Source organism: Pteropus vampyrus, unplaced genomic scaffold (assembly GCF_000151845.1).
Source record: "Pteropus vampyrus isolate Shadow unplaced genomic scaffold, Pvam_2.0 Scaffold82, whole genome shotgun sequence".
NCBI lineage: Eukaryota > Metazoa > Chordata > Mammalia > Chiroptera > Pteropodidae > Pteropus > Pteropus vampyrus.
In genome coordinates this window covers 5,475,048-5,488,507 of record NW_011888863.1, presented here as the reverse complement: position 1 = coordinate 5,488,507, position 13,460 = coordinate 5,475,048, and the positions used below count along the sequence as shown (strand labels likewise).

Here is a 13,460-nt window from a genome sequence, read left to right as displayed (position 1 = left end):
AACTTCACTTGACCTTCTGCAGACATTGTCCAGGGCAATACTGGTGACTAGGAGTTAGAGTCACAGTGAACTAGAGGATGACTTGGGTCTCTAAGGTACTAATCACGCCACTGATGGCTGTGCCCTCTGGGCAGCTGAGCCACCTGTCTGAGACAAGGCTGGCCATATATCAGAGGCAGATAATTTTAGATATAATTTTTGTTGAAGGATGTGCAAGATCAGCTCTTCTAATATCATAGTTTGTTTGGAAAGAGCTGGTCCTGTCTCCCACTGCTGGCTCAGAGGAGCCTGGAACTTACCCAAGACCTCAAAGTTACAACTCAGAGAAGGTTTTCTCTTGTCGATGCCACAGGAGCCATCGTCTAGATATTCATGTCTCACGGCACAGGGCAGGCGGGAAGACAACCAGCTGGATGGGATCCACGCCATGTGCAATCAGTACCGGCTGAGACTTCTTGTTCTGCACCAAAGTGGTGACAGTGTTAAGTCCTGCTCGAAGGACAGGTGGCCTTTTGGTGGGGACATCTTCTTTGCTGGCAGCTTTTTACTCAGCTCAGGATAACGATCTCTGCTTCTTCTCTTGTTTTGTCTCTGGTCTGTACTTGAAGGCCAGCTTAAACAATTGAGTGGCTGTTTGGTGGTCCAAGGCCTGAGAGAACTGGTTAACTGCAGGAGGCACTTTTAGGTGCTTATAGAGAAAATCTCATTGCCACTGCAGCTGAATGTATTGGGGCCATTTGACAAAGCGAGTAAGGTCCCTTTTGGTCTGGATGTCCTGTCTAATGCCCAAATTCTTGGGTCTTTTCTCAAATAGGGGATTTACCACCTTCTTAGCCTGCTGCTTCTTCATGACAGCGGAGGCCGGGGCCACCTTCTTCCCCTTTGCCTTCTTTCCCTTCGCCGTCTTGGGCGGCAGGAGGAGAGCACATCTGTACTTCTTTTAATGCTGCTTTCTTGTTGATTCATTCATTTAGTCAAACAACATATTTAGTCATTTAGACAACAAACACCTTTCAGATGTGCAGAGCACTGTAGAAGTCCATTATGTTTACATATATATATATTTGTGTTTCCACATAAGATTATATCCTGAAGCAATTCTTCAATGGGGACATGTTTTTTAAAATAAAGATTTTTTTTTAAAGCATGATAATTTCTCTCCTGTTTTTATGCTTAGCAGAACTTCCCCTCGGAGATTTTGTAAGTCTTCATCAACGTTAACTTGGAAATTCTCCTAATGTCCCAAGGACGGATGTAGACTTAGGAAACCAACAGCGAAAATGAAGTCCCTTGAGATGTGTTGTTGTCTCCATAATAGTTTAACTTGGATGCTATTCAAAATCTTCAGAAAAAAAAATTCAGACTTTTTATTTTCATTTCAAGTGGAGCTTCTTAAGACTATACCAACTCTCATAGGGTACTGACACTTAAGACAGTCGATGAATTTAAATACTTGGAGTCTTCCATTCACAACAAAGCTACTCGCTGGGAACTCTGCTCCCTTATGGGAAAGTAGAGTTTTAAACATCCCTTGAGAGAATGACATACTCCTGGGAAAAACACCTCGTTGGGTAATTTAATTTTACATGGGAGTATTAAAACTTCAGACTTTAAGCATAAGACTTCTTAGCTCCACACTCCAGGTAATTCTGCTTTGCCTGAGAATCTTTTGGGGGTGATTAGTCACAAGGATGCAGGCTAATGAGTTTGTTATACTTTGAAATATGTTTTAAAATGTTTTAAAAGGAAGTCATTAAAGTAGAGAAGTTGATAGGTAGTAAAAAATATTAATATCTTTAAAATCAGCTTTATTGAGATATACTACACATACAGTCAAATGTACATTTGAAATGCACAAAGCAATGAGTTTTGACTCACGTAACATCACCAAAATGAAGATACAACATTTTCATTATCTCAGGAAGCTTCCTCATCTATTGCCAGGTACATTGCTAAGTGATTTATTTGCATTATTTCTTTTAATTCTTATTAAATACTATGAAACAGGTTGGTATGGGCTAAATCGTGTTCCCACAAAATTTATATGTTGGAGCCCTTACTCCCAGTACCTTAGAATACTACTGTATTTGAAGGTAGGGCCTTAATGAGGTGATTAAGGCTATCAGGATGGGCTCTAATCCAATATGACTGGTGTTACAAGAAGAAAAAGTTTGGATACATAGGGAGATACCGGGGTGCACATGCACAGAGAAAAAACTGTAGGAGAAGGTGGCCATCTGCAAGCCAAGGAGAGAGACTTCAGAGGAAATTAACTAAGAAGACGCTTCCATCTGGGACTTCTAGCCTCCAGAACTGTGAGAAAATAATTTCTGTTGTTTAAGCCACTTAGCCTGTGGCAGCCTTAGAAAATGAATACACAGGCATTAGCTTTCCTTTTCACAATAAAAAAAAAATCGAAACAAAAGTAGGGCTTGGGGTGCCACAGAGTTTGCCCAGTAACTCAGCTCCTCAGTGATCAGGCAGGGGTTGGATCCTGGGTGTGTATGGCTCCAATTCCACGCTCTTAACCACTGAATGCACTGACTACCCTCAAATACCCAAATGCCAGGATTTGAAATTGAAACTGTGACTCTAGGTGATCTCACCACCAGGCTCCACTAGGCTCTTCTTCCCTCCAGTCGCTCTCTAACATTTGTGTGCACTTGGCTGTGATCAATGCTAGACAATAATCTGAACTGGGGGCAGAGTGCCTATCTTACTTCTCTGACCCTATTATAATATTATAACATTATAATAGTGTTATTTTGAGAATTAGATGATTTTAAGTGGTTAGATAAGTGCCAGGATCATGGAAGGTACTATTTTTGTTTGGCTATTATTATCTCATTGAATTTTTTAAAATCGCCATTTACACTACTTATCTTCTCCTTTTCTTTATTTTCTAAAATTAAGACTATAATGTGTTTTGAAAACCCAAAAAGGTAATACCTTTCCACACTTTAAACTGTTCTACAAAAAATTTAGGTTAGACATCAGAATGATTCTTCCTCTCCACGGACATCACAATAGATTTTAATATAATAATCATCATTAAATACACATAATAATAGCACTGCACTAAATAAATGTAAAATAACACCAGTAACAAATAGTCATTACCACTGGAAGCCTCATTCAAAGGCAAACATTGAGGTGAGGAGGCCTCAAGGACAGACAATTAGTTCAGAATCCATTCAGCTGACAGTGGGTGTACAATTACCGAAGGCAAATATTTAGGTGACAAATAACAGGAACCATTTGAAATCTCCATTTTAGGGAGACTAGACAAACTTCCTGGAAGAGTGGTTTTCTGGAGTTAATGTTAAAAGGAGGAAGACATGCGGGAAATTTCATTATGCAATTTCTTAACAATGTAAATAGTCTCTCTACTGTGACAATATAAATCACCACTGAGATAGCATGAGGCACTATGAAAACACCCCAATGCATTTATTTTGACTGTTTAATAAGTAATTTTGGGAAACCAGAAGCCAAGTGTGGATTTAGATGCCCTCTATATGCATTTTTCTGTTAAACGTTTTGGCTGAGTTGCTAGACTTATTCAGAAGGGGAAACATTAGAAAAAGAACTTTTTCCTCTGAGTTGACAACCATGTGATACAGATTAACAAGTCCACAGTTTGTTTTTCCATACTAATGAGCAAAGCCCAAATTAAGTAGCCAATATTTGTTGAATGAATGGCTGAAATGGAAATGATTGAAAAACTGTACAAGTAGATATCATCGGTTTACACTCTCTTCAATTAGCCATGAGTCTGCCTTAGCCCACATGAGTCACAGAGAAGAATGTCCTGGATCCTTTGTGAAAATCATGTGAAACTGAGGACAGCATAATAAAAGTCTCAAAACTTCTATTAAGGGTGTTCAGTTGACACTGATGGAACTTTTAGAGGCTCTTGGTTAAATGACATAAGCAGTTTAGAGTAAAAACAGCTCCAGGATTAGGCAATATTATTTCCTTTTGGCATCTTTTAGTTCCTTGTCTGTTACATAGTCATAAGGTGATGATCTAGAATCCTTTATGACAGCTTCCTAAATTTTCTTACTTATTAGAAGTGCTTGGAGAGCTTTTAAAACTCCTAATGAACATGTCACACCCATGCCAATCAGAATATCTGGTGGGGAGGAGACAGGCAAAATATTTTGAAGGCATCTCTAGATTATCCTATTATGTAGCAAAGTTTGGGAACTACTGCTCTCTGACCTTCCCCCTAGGTCGGTAATCCCCACATTTGAGGGAATAAGAATCAGATGGAGTCCTTGCTAAAACTCAGTCCCAATGAGTTTCAGTAGGTCTGGGGGGAGGCCCTAGAATAGCCATTCTTAATAAATACCTGGGGGGATTTTGATGTAGATGGTCTCGTTACATAAACACTGCCTTAGTAAGCATGTGGGGTTTTGGCTCACCAGTTATTGCTTGATATCTGGCTTAACTGAACAAGATGTTAAAAAGCTAAAAAAAGAGATTAAAGAAAACTCCTAGGATAATGAACCAAGATCAAAGGTCACAGTGGCTGGCTGGCTGGCTTGTTCGAACATGACATGAGGAGGCTGAAGTTAATTTCTTTCTTAAATAGTCTCCTTTAGTATTTACTCTTCAAAATGCACAGCCACTCCTGCACTTGGCTCTAATGTCAGCTATTTGTTGACATTTGGGTGTGGTGATGGGAAATACTGCAGTGGGAAGTGGAAGTTTTCTTTCATGAGAGCTCTATTTTAAACTTCCACTTTTGACCTAGTTCCTGGAGTATCCAAGTAGGTATCATGACATGAGTAAAATCTCTCACTACTTTGCAAGCCCCATTCTCTAAATATTTCCCAGTAATCTCCCAAAAGTTGAGAGTTGAGAGTGAGGTGGGACATGAACCAGTACTAACTTCGCCATATGTTTTATAAGAACACCATTTACTTGAAAGTAGACCCCATTCAAAGGATGCAAATTTCCTCATTAAGCATTTGTAGTTTCATAGGGAATTTTCCCTTCGGTTGTCAGCAGTGACATTGCCTTCCCAGTTTCCTGTTTCAATGACAAAAGTTTAGCAAAAGCAGATAAAGATTTACCATATTTTTCTTTTGGCAAGCAAGGACTTGTTAGTTTGTCAATTTAGGAAAAGTTTTCAGTGTTCCCTATCTGAGGTTTCATGATATTTTCATTTAAACTGAAAGCAGATGCTTTGGAAAAGTATTGATATTTGGAAGAATATAAGAAATATCAGTTACAGAATTAAGCGGATTTAGCAAACCACTTGGTGGCAGTAAATGCCCTATTAAACTGCAGTATGAATCTGAACTGCTGAGTGGGCTTCTCAATTTTTGTTTCTTTGTGTAGTCTTTTTTTCTTCCTTCTTCTTATTTTTATCCTCAATGTCTCTCAAATTAAAAAGGTATGGTTTCTTCTTTTTTCCCCTAACATACTGAAATATACATAAAGAGTAGACCTTGTGACCTTTTCTTAAAAAATTGAATTTTGAGAGTTAAATTATAAAAAGTCTGAATGAGAGAATCTTGTTAAAGCACTCATTTTTCTATGGCTTCATCCAATATGAATAAATGCTTATGTACAGAGAGAAGAAAATTGGATTACATTCTGTGTAGCCTATATGTTAACTATGTTATAATAATTTGGCAAAAAACATCTATTGTTCTACATGAATACCTTTCAATTTTCTCCATCAAATACATCACAGTACCTTCTTCATCTTTTATCCATTTAAGGGAAGAGGGGTATGCATAAAAATGTAATTTAATAATAATTATGAGTAACTAGATTTAGAACGAAAAAATTTAAGTTCGGTCAATGAAAAACTATGATAGACTAGTTAATTATGTATAAGTGGATTTAATACTTATGCTAGCCCTAGTAAAAATGACAAGTCACATGAATTTTTAGAACACTCAGTTCCAGTCCAGGATTCGTCATCAACTGGCTGTGCAAGCCTGGACAGGCCACTTAATCCCCCTCATCTGAAAATGATTAGGTTGGTCAGAAAGATCCTAGGGCCTCTCTGCCCTCCCAAATAAAAAAGATTTTATAAAATGCTAAATTTTCCAAATACATCCCTGGGAAATACAATGGAAATATAAGATCTAGTTTAGTGGGAGTCTTCAGAGAAGACTTTATATATAAGCGATATATTAGAACTTACTGGAGACTATAAATTCATATTATGTGGTGGTAACAAATGAAACTTTTTTCAGGTCAAAAATCACAGAAAGAGACTAGTGGTTAGTAGTGGGGTGGGGAATGAGGGGGGAGGTAGACGGGGTAAAGGGAGTCAAATATAGGGTTTGGGGGAGGGTGAAGTGGGTAAAGGGGATCAAACATATGGTAACTGAAAGAAACTGGACTTTGGGTGATAAACACACAACAGAATATACAGATGTCAAATGATAATGTACAGCTGAAAATTCTATAATTGTATTAACCAATGTTACCCCAATAAACTTAATAAAAAATAAATAAATTAGAATTGAAAACAGGAAAAAAAAATCACAGAAAAAGAGGAAGTCAGTTGTTTCTCCCTTGCTTGGATAATCGGTCTGCAGTATCATATTTGGGTCATTGGGACAACAGTGAGAGGCAGCCTAGGAGCCATTCTGCTTAGTGTGATTAGAAAAAGCTTTGGTTGCCGTGGGGCATTTCACTCTCTCCTGCTGATGATGGAGGAATACAAATGCTCCTTGAGTTACAAGGGGTTACATTCCAATAAATCTTCGGTTAATTAAAAATACTGTAAGTCCTAAATGCATTTAATACACCTAACCTATCAAACATTATAACTTAGCCCAGCCTACCTTAAATGTGCTCAGAACACTTACATTAGGCTGCAGTTGGGCAAAATCACCTCGCTATGGCTGCTCAGCATCATGAAAAAGTATTGTATTGCATTTTGCTAGCCTGGGAAAATATCAAAATTAAAATTTGTAGGGTGATTTCTAGTGAATACATATTGTTTTTACACCATTGTAAAGTAAAAAAATCATGCCTAAGTCGAACCATTGTGAGTTGGGGACAGTCTGTAGAATAATTTAAAAGTTCTAACTCTGTATAGATAAGAACAGAAATAGAGAGGACCCACATAAGACATACACACACAGGGTCTGCAAAAAGTAGATACTCAGTAATTTTTGTTCCATACTTCTCCTTATTTGCTCCTTTGAAATACCTTGTATTCACTAGCTTCTCAACCCCAGCGGTCAGTTGCTTGCCATATTATGGACTTATTTCTTCATATGTGGAGCCAGTTCTGTTAAGAGTGACTTGATATGGGCAAGGTGGGAAGTTAGTCACAAGTCTAAATTATTTCAAAATAGATGCAAATATTTATGCTAAATCATTCCACGATTTGAAGGAAAGTGTTAAAAAACAATGCTCATCAACAGAAAACACAACAGAAAATATACAACTAAAATTATACTTAATGGTAAGGATAAAATTGGAAACAAGGCAATAATGATGTCTATTCTCATCACTTCAACTCAACATTGTACTGGAGGTCCTAGTCAGTAGGATAAGAAAAGAGAAAAAAATTAAAGGCACACAGATTAGATAAGAAGAAGTAAATGTTTATTATTTACAGATGACATAATTATATATGCAGAAAATCCCAAGTACTCTATTAAAAAAAAAACTACTAAAACCAGTGAGTTAATAATATAGCAAGTTTGCCAGATAAAAGATCAATATAGAAAGACTGTCTTTCTATAACCTAGGAATAAACAATTAAAAATGGAAATTTAAAGATGGTATTTAAACGGCATAAAATTAAAGCATAAAACTAGATAGGGGAAATTTTAACAAAAATATAACATGTTGAAACTACAAAAACTCATTAAGAGAAATTAAAGAAATGCTAAATAAGTGGAAAGATGAACCATGTTCATAAGCTGAAAAACATAATGTTAATATGTCGTTATCCTTAAATTGCTCTATAGTCAATGAAATCCCAATCAAAATCTTAGGAGATTTTTGTAGAAGTTGACAAATAATTGACTCTAAAATATAATGCAAACTACCTAGAATGGCCAAAACAATCTTGAAAGACTTAACTACTTGATTTTGAAGCTACAATAATCAAGACAGTGTGGTATTTGTATAAAGATAAACATTTAGGTCAATGAACAGAATAGACTTGCACAAATGTGACTGATTTTTGATGAAAGTGCAAAGGCAATTCAGTGGAATAAATATAATCATTTTGGCAACGGAGTTGGAACAACTGGACATATGCAAAAGACTAAAAAAGGCAACCTAAACCTCACCCTTTATAGTTATTTTTTAAAAAGCGTGTGGAGGTCCCTGTACCCTGAAGGGTTTAAGAAGCTAACACAGGTAACTACGCTTGGCAAAGTGTCTGCATATGATAAGGCTCAATAAATGTTAAAACCATTGCTCCTTCCCCACAAATGAGCCAACTTCCTACTTGGCCTAAAATTTTTATCTAAAAGATTCTAAAAGATTCTTACAAAAGTTGGGGGTGTTACATCCAGAAGGAACCGTTAACCCTTTCCTGTTTGTCCAGAGAATACTCGCTGGTGGTGCTTGTGGCTGCAGTGTTTACCCAAGATAACTCGAAGATTACTACTACCCTTATCCCCAAATCAACTTCCATGCTTTTCAGAGAATTTCATCAAAACATGACTGATGCAGCTAGAACAGCTCGTTTGAATAGAAGACAGATTCCAAATGATCTGGAAAAAAAAAAAAAGATTGCAAATGGGATGACTGTAGCCAGATTCTGCAGTGAACTTATGGCACTGAAAAGGTGAGACAAGAAGGAGGTGAATATTGACGATGTTGTCAACATTCCACAATGATACTGTGACTGAAGTAGACAACAGAAATGGAAAGAAAACTAAGAAGCCACGTGTCACTGTGGGTTATAACCAAAATATAGCAGCAGTGGACTCGGCTAGTCAGATGCTCACTACTTATCCAACTGAGCACAAAAGGCACAGGTTTTGGTGTAAGAAATTTCTTTGACACCTTCTAAACATTACAGTGCTGAACTGCATCCTGTTCAAGGACAATCTTGAGCACACGATCCACTATACAAACTTCAGACTGACGTTGATTGAAAGATCACTGGAAAAGCATCCCAGACCAGGGCAGCAATGTCTTCAAGGTGGTCCATGCTCTGATGAGGTCACACCTCTTCGCCTGTCTGGAAAACACTTCCCCAAGAGAATACCACCAACACCAGGGAAACAGAATCCAACTGGTCACTGCAGCTTGCTGCTCACACAATAACAAGAATGGCAAGAAGACCTGGAGAGCAATGCGATATTTTTGTGTGGAATGTGATGTTCTGCTTTGTGTTGTTCTGTGCTTTGAAATTTAGCACATGAAAAAAATTATTAAGTACCAATTATCATATACATTTGTTACGTTAGGATTAGAGACAAGCTCTGTTTAGAAATAACTCCAAGTACAGTTTTTGTATTTTATTTTTACATTGAAAAGCGGTCTGATTTGCTTCAGCCTCAAAGAGCGTGTTTATGTAAAATTAAATTAACTCTGGCAGCGAGCTGCACTTTTTTTTTCTGAATGGGAAATGGGTTAAAATGGGAATATTGCCGCTGAAGAGAAAAGAGCCCTATTGTAGTTTCTTCTCTGGGTTTCTTTAGTTGACATGGGTTAAAGAGTTGAGAATCTTAGACTCATAGTTACAACCACAGATCCTTAGAACTAGAGTGTTCTGTAAGAACACCCAGTCAACAACTTCTTTTATAAATATGAAAACTGTGTGTCAGAGAGGTTGCCAATTACCCAAGGCTGTTTAACTGCAGTGGGAGGACATGGATGACTTTGTTAACCTGTTTCCTCTCTGAAAAATGAGAGTGATGATCCTTGTCCTGCCAAACACTGAATGGTTTGGTTCACAAGAGAAGTAGAAGTGCCCTGCAAACTGACTTTCAAGTGTCAATTACTGTTGTTCTTTTCACTTGGAGGAGGGTAGCAGGAGGGTGATGGATAGATCTCTGACACCTTGCCCTGCAGACAGGGGGCACAGCATAAAGGCACCAGGCTGGGGAGGCTGGGCCCTGTTTGAGGGTAGAGAAAACAAGAGGTTGGTAGGACCTGCCTGAGATGGCAGCCAAAAAAGAGTGGGGAGTTATCATGAAAAGAGGGAGCCATATAGACAAGCAGCTTCCCACAAGAGCAGGTGTGATCCAGAGGGAATTTACAAAGTGTCACTCTTGTTTTCTTTTTCCCTCATTGCTATAAATCTAAAATTTTCTCTTCCTGGCCTATATAGAATATTTTCAGATTGGAAAGTCTTTTAATTACCTTAAAAGTCTTAGATACAAAGACTTAGTCCATAGGATGGGATAAAATTGATGCCTGATTCGTTCAAGAAAGGAAGTTGAGGAACTAAAGGAAGCTGAGTAGACATAGAGATTTTTTATGTCTGGTACCCTCTAGTAAGATAATGTGTGCGAGAGGTGATTTCCCATGAATATGCCTTATTTCTCTGATTCTTTTAATTGAATTGTTCCTTTCTTAATTTACACCCTGATGCACGCATGAGTTGTTTCAAGTCATCACTCAAGATAGGGCTTGAATTTCAAAAGCATACAGCAAAGTTTATGACCTTAAACAGTTGGGAATATAGCTTCTCTAATAGGGGAGACTAATCACAATTCTGATCATTGACCAAACAGTCTTGTCTCTGTTAGAAATATTTGTGCCAGGAAAGAAAATAATGACATTCCAATTTCTCTAGGAGAATGAAAACAAAAGTGGGAGGTTCCTTACAGCTTTGCTCTCCCCTTCAGTGCTCCCTGTGCAAAATTGTCTCCTGGTCTCAACAGTATCTGTTGTAGCCATCATGGCAAAAGAAAGGATTGTGAAAAAGATATTCTCTTGTAAATTAGGAGAGTCCATGCTATGGATTTCTTAACAATATTTCCATGCTAGGTTCCAGAAACTGCAGTTTGAATGGACAGATTTTAGTAGGTAGGTGTTATAGAAACACTCATAAAATCATTTTAAGAATTAGAAATATGCTTATGTAGAAATCACTCCCAAATCTTCAGAGGGTAGGCATTTTACCACCATTTTTCAGATAACTTAGTTTTATACAAAAAGTTGAGTATAAGTAAATAAAAATGCAAATGAAAGCATATTTTAAGTGAACTAAGGATTCTCACTTTTTAAAAAAACTCTTAAATGAATTTCTTTGTAACATCCATCTGATAAGTCTTGAATATCAATATTTATATATTTTTTCCTGTCAGCAGACATGAGGTTTCTGATCAAGAACAGACTGATTATTCACCTACAGAGCATCATACTGTTGGTTTCCCATCCCCCAAATTCCCACTTCTGGGCAGTGTGACGAGGGCAGAAGTCACCCCGCATGTACACAGAATGTCTACAATATAGGAGAGGACCATTAAAATTATGAAATGGGAGCTTATATAGGAACCACTACATAAGTGCCTTCTCTTCTCCAGAAAGAGGGAGAGAAACTATCTTTTCAATGTAAACAAACCCTCTGTTGGATGAAAAGCAGACGGTTCCTAGGTGTTACAGCTCTTTGGAAATTAACTGTGTGGCTCCGGATATTATTACCCTTTGAAATATAAATAAATGGCCCCAAGGGGAGATAAACTTGTAAATCTCTCAGTAGCAATTTACGGTTCCTAACTTCCAAGGCGTGGTTACTACTGGTCGGTCATTCCTTAACCCTGTTTGCCAGTAACTAGTTTTTTGTTCAAGTAGCCCTGACTGTGCAGAATGTGAAAATATTAACTGTTTCTCAACACCATAAAATGTGTTTGGGTAGAATTGAACTTCTCATTCATTGACGAGTAATCCTGGCTTTATGGATTCTGTGGAGCTTCAGGTGGAAAGTAGGGAAGGTGTGAACTGCAGTCTTGATATTATAGGAATGAAATAAAAGACATAATATCTGGTTGCAAAGCCAGAAGAAAAAATTTTATCCCCAGTACTTGAATGTGTTTCAAAAATAACTTATTAAGACAAATGGTTAGTTTTCTTGTATCATTAGTTTTCTGAAATAAATTTTTCTAAAGAATCTGAGTAAAAAACCTATTTACATATGTGCTATTATCAGAATAAGCTTGCATATAGTTGAATGAATATTGTTTATGGAGTTTAATCGAACAAACATTTAGGATGTGACTGAGGGTAGTATTGGGGATTGGGTAGGTATGTTATATATAAGAAATTCTTTTTGTTTTCAGTTTCAGTAGTAAATAACAAATATTTGCCTAAGAACTTACAGAATAATGGTACAATTACTTGTAACATTAATTAAAAATTAAAATATTCTATTACAAGATTCTGATCCTTTAGGGACTTGTGCTCATCCATAAAAAGCTTATGCTAATTTTGCCTACTTTCAGGACATGTAATTTTTTTTTACATTTTAGTTTTCAACCATAGCCAGCAATAATTGGTATAAATTGAGGATGCCAGCATGGAAAGCTGTTCTTTATCAGTCCCTCACACTGAAACTGTGCTGCACAGAATCTTAATGGATTAGTTTCAAGGTTCACTGAAATGGTCATGGAAGAAGCCTAAAATATTTAAATAAAACTCAGTGTGGTCCACTGCTGTGAAAAGGCCCAAAGCTGGTCTGCCATACAGTTTCAAGGATCCAAATAAAATTTATTACCAATAGTATAAGATGTTCCCATGGGAAGGAGATGTTGTGGAAGAGCAGTGTATTATTTAGGGACATTGGGGTTTCACATTTCTGTCAAATCCAGGCCATTAATAAAGACCTACCGGTAATCCCAGCCCTGAGGTGGCCACAGGAAGGCAGTAGAGTCTGCTAGTTACACTCGTGATTCGCTCCTGGGCTTTGAGCACCTTACTCATCTCCCACTTTCAGTTTCCTTATATTCTTATACTCATGATACATGTGAGAGTACCTGCCTCACAGAGATGTGTGTCTAGTCTAAACTCATCACAAAGAGCTCACAAAGATTCTTGGAATGAATATTAAATTTCAGATTTAAAGGATTTTTTAAAGGTAAAATCATGGCTGTCATACAAGTATAAACTAAACATATGTTAAAGATTTTATTTCACTCATTAATTAATGAGAGAATGTATAACTAGTTCAAAGGAGAATTCAGAGGAATGCTGAGGTGAATTTACAAATAGAAACAAAACTGGTCAGTATCCACAGGGGAATAATCAATTGCATTCTGTCAGAAACAATTTGCATTTCTATGGACAGGAATCATTTGTATTATATCAGTTCTCTGCAAGTCTTTCACTATTTTTCTTGACACATACTACAAAAAAATAATGCTTTTATAGGGTAAAAAAAAAAAAAAGTTAGTGGCCCAGAGAGAAATAAATCTTAAATAAATTAAGTAAAATTGAGCAAATAAAAATCAAATTGAAATACGCTTTTTAAAATGCTTTTGGCCCATTGCTATAATTTAGTAGCATATATA

At 37.1% G+C, this 13,460-nt stretch overlaps 1 pseudogene; it reads right to left on the bottom strand.

Moving 5' to 3' along the window:
- Positions 1-370: 370 nt before the first annotated feature.
- On the bottom strand, positions 371-12,873 carry LOC105294118 (annotated as a pseudogene).
- Positions 12,874-13,460: the final 587 nt, after the last annotated feature.